Below are 10,425 nucleotides of genomic sequence, written 5' to 3' on the forward strand. Positions count from 1 at the left end.
AGGGATTTGGGTGCAGGGAGCTTGTTTGATCGGGTCCTTTCAGGTGCAGTCTGAACTGCAAATAATAGGTTTTATTGTGACTTTTCATACATGTATATAATGTACTTTGTTTATATTCACCCACTAATGTTTTTTTATGTCCCCCTAGCATTCATGCCACAGCCCTTTCTCATCCTAATTATGTCCTTTTTGTTGTTGTTAATCATGAAATTTAAGGTTACCCATAAGAGCATAGTCAATCTAACAGAAATTTCTCCCCCTCTCCCAGCGATTTTTAACTGCATAGAAATCCTCTGGGAGGGCTGGAATCTCATGAGGCCAACTGACCAACAACAGTTAACTGTCGCCCTGCCGACTAACAACAGTTAACTGTTTATCAGTCTTTAGAGATGAGTGGGGCCATACAAGCCCTTCCTCCCAGCAACAGTTAACAGCTCATACATTTTCAGGAATGGTGGAATCTCACGAGCCTCTCTGAATAACAACGGTTAACTGTTTATAAATTTTAGAGATAGTTGTGTCCATGCAAGCTCTTCCCCCTAACAAGAGTTAAAATTTTATAAATCTTCTGGAAAGGTGGAGCCTTGTAGACCCTCCTCCATTGGAAAAATGTTTTTCAATACTTCAAATATACACATACACAACTTATTGGCAAATAATATATGTAAAGCCAATATTTTGGCATTAGGAAAATATTCTCTGCAAAAAATGAATATAATTATACTTCACAGAGAGCATGTAATAATGAAAGTACTTTTTAAGGCTGGAAAACCATTTTCCAAGCAAATAGTCTGAAGAAGGAAGCTGGAGTAGCCATTCTAATATCGAATAAAATCGACTTTCAACCAAAAGTCATCAAAAAAGATAAGGAAGGACACTTCATATTCATCAAAGGAAAAATCCGCCAAGATGAACTCTTAATCCTAAATATCTATGCCCCAAATACAAGGGCACCTACATATGTAAAAGAAACCTTACTAAAGCTCAAAACACACATTGCACCTCACACAATAATAGTGGAAGACTTCAACACCCCACAAACACTAATGGGCATTTAAATCATGGAAACAGAAATTAAACAGAGACATAGATAAACTAACAAAAGTTATGAACCAAATGGATTTAACAGATATTTATGGAACATTCCATCCTAAAACAAAAGGATACACCTTCTTCTCTGCACCTCATGGTACCTTCTCCAAAATTGACCATATAATTGGTCACAAAACAGGCCTCAACAGATATAGGAAGATAGAAATAATCCCATGCGTGCTATCAGATCACCATGAACTAGGTCTTCAATAACAACAAAAACGAAATAAAGCCCACATACACATGGAAGTTGAACAAAGCTCTACTCAATGATAAATTGGTCAAGGACAGAATAAAGAAAGAAATAAAAGACTTCTTAAAATTTAATGAAAATGAAAATACAAAACACTGTAACTTATGGGACACAATGAAAGCTGTGGTAAGAGGAAAGCTCATAGCTCTGAGTGCCTGCAAAAAGAAACAGGAGAGAGCATAGTTCAGCAGCTTGACAGCACAATTAAAAGCTCTAGAACAAAAAGAAGCAAATACACCCAAGAGGAGTAGAAGACAGGAAATAATCAACTCAGGGCTGAAATCAACCAAGTAGAAACAGAAAGGACTATACAAAGAACAAAACTAAGAGCTGGTTTTTTAAAAACTCAACAAGATAGATAAACCGTTAGCCAAACAAACCAGAGGGCACAGAGAGTGTCTCCAAATTAACAAAATCAGAAATGAAAAGGGAGACATAACAAAAGAATCTGAGGAAATTAAAAAAAATCTTCAGATCCTACTACAAAAGACTATATTCAACAAAACTGCAAAATTTGGAGGAAATGGACAATTTTCTAGACAGGTACCAGGTACCAAAGTTAAATCAGGAACAAATAAACTATCTAAACAACCCCATAACTCCTAAAGAAATAGAAGCAGTTATTAAAAGTCTCCCAACCAAAAAGAGGCCAGGACCAGATGGGTTTAGTGCAGAAGTCTATCACAGAAGACCTCATAGCAATACTGTCCAAATTATTCCACAAAATAGAAAAAGACAGAGCACTACCAAATTCATTCTATGAAGCCACAATTACTCTTATACCTAAATCACGCAAAGACCCAACAAAGAAAGAGAATTTCAGACCAATTTCCCTTATGAATATTGACGCAAAAATACTCAATAAAATTCTTGCAAACTGAATCCAAGAACATATCAAAACAATAATCCATCATGATCAAGTAGGCTTCATCCCAGGCATGCAGGGATGTTTTAATATACAGAAAACCATCAACGTGATCCATTATATAAACAAACTGAAAGAACAAAACCACATGATCATTTCATTAGACGCTGAGAAAGCATTTGACAAAATTCAACACCCCTTCATGATAAAAGTCCTGGAAAGAATAGGAATTCAAGGCCCATACCTAAACATAGTAAAAGCCATATACAGCAAACCAGTAGCTAACATTAAACTAAATGGAGAGAAACTTGACCCAATCCCACTAAAATCAGGGACTAGACAAGGCTGCCCACTCTCTCCCTACTTATCCAATATAGTACTAGAATGCTCTCCCAAGCAATCAGTCAAAACGAAGGTCAAAGGGATACAAATTGGAAAGGAAGAAGTCAAAATATCACTGTTTGCAGATGGTATGATAGTATACGTAAGTGACCCCAAAAGTTCTACCAGAGAACTACTAAGCCTGATAAACAACTTCAGCAAATTGGCTGGGTATAAAATTAACTGAAACAAATCAGTAACCTTCCTCTACTCAAAGGATAAACAGGCTGAGAAAGAAATTAGGGAAATGACACCCTTTATAATAGTCCCAAATAACATAAAATATCTTGGTGTGACTTTAACCAAGCAAGTGAAAGATCTGTATGACAAGAACTTCAAGCCTCTTAAGAAAGAAATTGAAGAAGATCTCAGAAGCTGGAAAGACCTCCCATGCTCATGTATTGGCAGGATAAATATAGTAAAAATGGTGATTTTTGCCAATAGCAATCTACAGATTCAATGCAATCCCCATCAAAATTCCTACTGAATTCTTCAAAGAGATAGAAAGAGCAATTTGCAAATTCATGTGGAATAAAAAAACAGGATAGCAAAAACTATACTCAACGATAAAAGAACTTCCAGGTGAATCACTATCCCTGAACTCAAGCAGTATTACAGAGCAATAGTGATAAAAACTGCATGGTATTGGTACAGAGACAGGCAGGTAGATCAGTGGAATAGAATTGAAGACCCAGAAATGAACCCACACACCTATGGTCACTTGATCTTTGACAAAGGAGCTAAAACCTTCCAATGGAAGAAAGATAGCATTTTCAACTAATGGTGCTGGTTCAACTGGAGGTCAGCATGTAGAAGAATGCAAATCGATCCATTCTTTTTTTTTTCCACGTGGAGAGGTTTAATGAGAGAAGAAGAGGAGAGGAGAGGAAAGGCCGGCCATGAGCACGTGGAGGGAAGAGGTGGAGGTAGAGAGAAAGGACAGGGAAGAGAGGAAGAGCAGGGAAGAGAAGAGAACAAAGAGCAAATCGATCCATTCTTATCACCCTGTACAAAGCTCAAGTCCAAGTGGATCAAGGACCTCCACATCAAACTAGATACACTCAAACTAATAGAAGAAAAAGTGGGAAGAGTCTTGAACACATGGGCACTGGAGAAATTTTCCTGAACAAAACACCAATGCCTTATGCTATAAGATCAAGAATCAACGAATGGGACCTCATAAAACTGCAAAGCTTCTGTAAGGCAAAAGACACTGTCATCAGGACAAAACAGCAACCAATAGATTGGGAAAAGATCTTTACCAGTCCTACAACTTATAGAGGGCTAATATCCAAAATATACAAAGAACTCAAGAAGTTAGACTCCAGAGAGCCAAATAACCCTATTAAAATTGGGGTTCAGAGCTAAACAAAACATTCTCAGCTGAGGATTATTGAATGGCCAAGAAGCACCTAAAGAATTGTTCAACATCCTTAGTCATCAGGGAAATGCAAATCAAAACAGCCCTGAGATTCCACCTCACACCAGTCAGAATGGCTAAGATCAAAAACTCAGGTGACAGCAGATGCTGGTGATGATGCGGAGAAAGAGGAACACTCCTCCATTGTTGGTGGGATTGCAGACTGGTACAACCATTCTGGAAATCAGTCTGGAGGTTCCTCAGAAAATTGGACATGGAACTGCCTGAGGATCTAGCTATACCACTCTTGGGCATATACCCAAAAGATGCCCCAACATATAAAAAAGACACGTGCTCCACTATGTTCATAGCAGCCTTATTTATAATAGCCAGGAGCTGGAAAGAACCCAGATGCCCTTCAACAGAGGAATGGATACAGAAAATGTGGTACATCTATACAATGGAATATTACTCAGCTATCAAAAACAATGACTTTATGAAATTTGTAGGCAAATGGTTGGAACTGGAAAATATCATCTTAACTGAGGTAACCCAATCACAGAAAAACACACATGGCATGCACTCATTGATAAGTGGCTATTAGCCCAAATGCTTGAATTACCCTAGATGCCTAGAACAAATGAAACTCAAGACGGATGATCAAAATGTGAATGCTTCACTCCTTCTTTAAAAGGGGAATAAGAATGCCCATGGCAGGGAATAGAGAGGCAAAGATTAAAACAGACACAGAAGGAACACCCATTCAGAGCCTGCCCCACATGTGGCCCACACATATACAGCCATCCAATTAGACAAGATAGATGAAGCAAAGAAGTGCAGGCCGACAGGAGCCAGATGTACATCGCTCCTGAGAGACAAAGCCAGAATACAGCAAATACAGAGGCGAATGCCAGCAGCAAACCACTGAACTGAGAATAGGTCCCCCGTTGAAGGAATCAGAGAAAGAACTGGAAGAGCTTGATGGGGCTCGAGACCCCATATGTACAACAATGCCAAGCAACCAGAGCTTCCAGGGACTAAGCCACTCCCTAAAGACTATACATGGACTGACCCTGGACTCTGACCTCATAGGTAGCAATGAATATCCTAGTAAGAGCACCAGTGGAAGGCGAAGCCCTGGGTCCTGCTAAGACTGAACCCCCAGTAAACTAGATTGTTGGGGGGAGGGTGGCAATGGAGGGAGGATGGGGAGGGGAACACCCATAAAGATGGGGAGGGGGAGGGATTAGGGGGATGTTTGCCCGGAAACCGGGAAAGGGAATAACACTCGAAATGTATATAAGAAATACTCAAGTTAATAATAATAATAAAAAAAAACAACTCTGGCAACAGCAGATGCTGGCGATGATGCGGAGAAAGAGGAACACTCCTCCATTGTTGGTGGGATTGCAGACTGGTACAACTATTCTGGAAATCAGTCTGGAGGTTCCTCAGAAAATTGGACATTGCGCTACCTGAGGACCCAGCTATACCTCTCCTGGGCATATACCCAAAAGATGCCCCAACATATAACAAAGACACGTGCTCCACTATGTTCATAGCAGCCTTATTTATAATAGCCAGAAGCTGGAAAGAACCCAGATGCCCTTCAACAGAGGAATGGATACAGAAAATGTGGTACATCTACACAATGGAATATTACTCAGCTATCAAAAACAACGACTTTATGAAATTCGTAGGCAAATGGTTGGAACTAGAAAATATCATCCTAAGTGAGGTAACCCAATCACAGAAAAACACACATGGTATGCACTCATTGATAAGTGGCTATTAGCCCAAATGCTTGAATTACCCTAGATGCCTAGAACAAATGAAACTCAAGACGGATGATCAAAATGTGAATGCTTCACTCCTTCTTTAAAAGGGGAACAAGAATACCCTTTGGAGGGCATAGGGAGGCAAAGATTAGAACAGAGACTGAAGGAGCACCCATTCAGAGCCTGCCCCACATGTGGCCCATACATATACAGCCACTAAACTGGATAAGATGGATGAAGCAAAGAAGTGCAGGCTGACAGGAACCGGATGTAGATCTCTCCTGAGAGACACAGCCAGAATACAGCAAATACAGAGGCATATGCCAGCAGCAAACCACTGAACTGAGAATGGGACCCCCGTTGAAGGAATCAGAGAAAGGACTGGAAGAGCTTGAAGGGGCTTGAGACCCCATATGAACAACAATGCCAACCAACCAGAGCTTCCAGGGACTAAGCCACTACCCAAAAACTATACATGGACTGACCCTGGCCTCCAACCTCATAGGTAGCAATGAATAGCCTAGTAAGGGCACCAGTGGAAGGGGAAGCCCTTGGTCCTGCCAAGGCTGGACCCCCAGTGAATGTGATTGTTGGGAGGAGGGTGGTAATGGGGCGAGGATGGGGAGGGGAAGCTCATGTAGAAGGGGAGGGGGAGGAGTTAGGGGGATGTTGACCTGGAAACTGGGAAAGGGAATAACATTTGAAATGTAAATAAGTAATACCCAATTTAATAAAGATGGAAAAAGATGCACAAGTCTTAAAAAAAAGAAATGTAAATAAGAAATACCCAATTTAATAAAGATGGAAAAAAAGAAAAAAAAGATATACAAACCCCTAGCCACACTAACTAAAAGGCAGAAAGACCTCATTCAAATTAACAAAATCAGAAATATAAAGAAAGACATAATGACAGACACTGAGGAAATTTAAAGAATCATTAGGTCATACTTTCAAAGCCTCTGTTTCACAAAACATGAAAATCTAAGTGAAATGGATGATTTACCAATCATCAAAGCTAAATCAAGATCAGGAAAACCATCTAAACAGTCCCATAACTCCTAAAAAAACAGAAGCGGTCATTTAAAATCTCCCAAAAAAAAAACCAGGATCAGATGGTATTTGTGGAGAATTCTACCAGACTTGCATCACCCACCATGACAAGTAGGCTTCATCCCAGGGATAAACAGGTGGTTCAATGTACAAAAATCCATCAACATAATTCATCATATAAACAAACTGAAAGAAACCACATGATCATCTTACTAGATGCTGTAAAAGCATTTGACAAAATACACCCCTTCATAATAAAAGTCTTAGAGAGAGCAGGGATACAAGGCACATAACTAAACACAATAAAAGCAATTCACAGGGCTGGAGGGATGGCTCAGCGGTTAAGAGCACTAGCTGCTCTTTCAGAGGTCCTAAGTTCAATTCCCAGCAACTACATCATGGCTCACAACCATCTGTAACAGATTCTGGTGTATCTCAAGACAGCTACAATGTATTCATATCCATTAAATAAATAAAATATTTTTTAAAAAATAGCAATTCACGGAAAGCTGATAGCCAACATCAAATTAAATGGAGAGAAACTTAAAGAATTTGTACTAAACTCAGGGACAAGAGTTTCTACTTTGTCCATATCTGTTCAATATAATACTAGAAGTTCTGGCTAGAGCAATAAGACAGTTAAAGGAGAACGAAGCTGTACAAATTGGAAAAGAAGAATTCAGAGTGTTGCTATTCACAGATGATATGATAGTGTACATTAGTGACCCCAAAACTTCTACCAGAGAACTCCTACACTGATAAACACCTCCAGCAAACTGGCTGGATACAAAATTAACTCAAACAAATCAGTAGCCTTCCTCTACACAAGTGATAAATGGGCTGAGAAAGACATTGGGGAAAAAGTACCCATCACAAAAGCCATAAATAACATAAAGTACCTTTGTATAACTTTAATCAAACAAGTGAAAGACCTGTATGACAAGAACTTCAAGTTTTTGAAGAAAAAAACTTGAGGAAGATATCAGAAGATGGAAAGATCTCCCTGCTCTTGGATTCGTAGGATTAACATAATGAAAATGGCCATCTTGCCAAAAGCGATCTACACATTCAATGCAATCCCCATCAAAATTCCAACAGAATTCTTCACAGATATTGAAAGAATAATTTTCAACTTCATGTGGAAAAACAAAAAAACCCAGGATAGTTAAAACAATCCAGAACAATAAAAGAACTTCTGGAGTTATCCCTGTCTCTGATATTACTATACTACAGAGAAATAATAATAAAAACTGCATGGTATTGGTATAGAAGCAGACAGGTGGATCAATGGAATAGAACCGAAGACCCAGAAATAAACACACATACCTCTGGACACTTAATTTTTGACAAAGAATCCAAAATGATATAATGGAACAGGGAGAGCAGCTTCAACAAATAGTGCCAGTCTTAACTGGATATCTGCATGTAGAAGAGTGCAAATATATCCATATTTATCACCCCATACAAATCCGAACTGCAAATGAATCAAAGCCTCTATATAAAACATTGTATCTAATAGAAGAGAAAGTGGAAAACAGCCTTGAATGCATTGGCCCAGGAGAAAATTTCCTGAACAAAACAGCAGTGGTTCAGGCACTAAGGTCAAGAATTAATAAATGATACCTCATAAAACTACAAAGTTTCTATAATGCAAAGGACATTATAGACTGTCAATCGGACAAAATGGCAGTCTACCGATTGGGAAAAGATAAAGATCTTCACTAACCCTTTATCTGATAGAGAGCTATTATCCAAAATATATAAAGAATTTAAGAAGTCAGACTCCAAAAAAATCCAAATAACCCAATTTAAAAATGGAGTACAGCGCTAAATAGAGAATTCTCAACAGAGGAATCCCTAATCGTCAAGAAGCACTTAAAGAAGGGGAAAGCGGATAACATTTAAAATGTAAATACATAAAATATCCAATAAAAATGTAAAAAAAGGGAAAAGAAATGGTCAAAGTCCTTAGTCATCAGAGATATGCAAATCAAAATGACCCCGAGAATCTACCTTAAACCAATCAGAATGGCTAAGATCAAGAACTCAAGGGACAAATATGATGTCGAGGACGTGGAGAAAGGGAATATTTCTTCATTGTTGGTGGGATTTCAAGCTGGTACAACCCCTCTGGAAATCAGTCTGGTGGGTCCTCAAAAAATTGTAAATAGTTCTACCTGAAGACCCAACTATACCACTCTTGGGCATATACCCAAAAGACGCTCCACCTTACCACAAGGACGCATGCTCCACTGTGTTCATAGCAGCTTTATTCATAATACCCAGAAACTAGAAGCAACCCAGATGTCCCTGGATGGAAGAATGAATACAGAAAACGTGATACATTTATACAGTGAAATACTATTCAGCTATTAAAAACAAGGACATCATGGATTTCACAGTCAAATGGATGTAACTAGAAAGTATCACCCTGAGTGAGGTAACACAGATCCAAAAGGACATGTATGATGTGTACTCACTAATCAGTGGATATTAGACATAAGGTACAGAATACCCATGATACAGTCCACAGACAAAAAATTAAACTAGAAGGGAAGCCCAAGGAAGGATACTTAGAATTAAAATACTCACATTCACTTAGAATAGTGAGGCAGATCATGATGGGAGGTAGAGGGAGGGAAGATCCGGCTGTGAGAGGTGAGCGGCAGGAAAGGAATGGTGAGGCAGAATCAGGCATGGGGAGAGGCACGAAAGTCTCAGAGGGCCAGGAGAATGTCTGAAAAGCTACATCTGCTGGAGGCGGGGAGAGTCATTCTCTGGGAAGTCCAAGAGATCCTGGATGTGAGAGGATCCCAGGAGTCAATGCATGTGATCCTAGCCAAAATGCCCAACACTGGGGATATGGAAAATGAAGAGACTACCTCCAGAACCCCTAGTGGAGGGATGGGGACATCCATCCACCTACAAAATTTTTGACCCAAAATTTGTCCTGTCTTAAAAAAATGCAGGTCAAAGACGGAACAGAGACCAAGGAATGGCTGAGCTGTCCATTTTGAAACCCATCCCATGGGCAGGAACAACCCCTCATACTATTAAGGATTTTATGTTGTGCTTGCAGAGAGGAGCCTAGCACTGCAAGCCTCAGAGAGGCTCTACCCAGCAGCTGACTGAGACAGATGTAGATACCCACAGACAAACGTTTGTTGGAGTTCTGGGACCCCTATGGAAGAGTTAGGGAAAGGATTTAAGGCAATCAAGGAGATGGCAACCCCACAGGAAGACCAATAGTGTCAACTAACCTGGACACCTGGGAGCACCCAGAGACTGAGCCACCAATCAGAGTATACATGGGCTGGTCTGAGGCCCCTGGCATATATGCAGCAAAAGGTTGCCATATCTGGCCTCAGTGGGAGAGTAAATACCTAATCCTATAGAGACTTGATGCAAGGGAGGGAGGGCAGGTACAAAGGGCACTGCCCTCTCAGAGGCAAAGGAAAGGGAGGAGAGGGGAGGAATTCTGAGAGTGGGGACCAGGAGGGAAGGCAGCATTTGGGCTGTAAATAAATAAATAAATAAATAAATAAATAAATAAATAAATAACTTTAAAAGTAGTTAACAAAGATAAGATGTTACCAATATGGTAGTAAGTAATGAAAGAGAATGAAAAGTTCAGAAATAGATTCAA

This window comes from Rattus norvegicus, chromosome X (genome assembly GCF_036323735.1).
Source record: "Rattus norvegicus strain BN/NHsdMcwi chromosome X, GRCr8, whole genome shotgun sequence".
Taxonomy (NCBI): domain Eukaryota; kingdom Metazoa; phylum Chordata; class Mammalia; order Rodentia; family Muridae; genus Rattus; species Rattus norvegicus.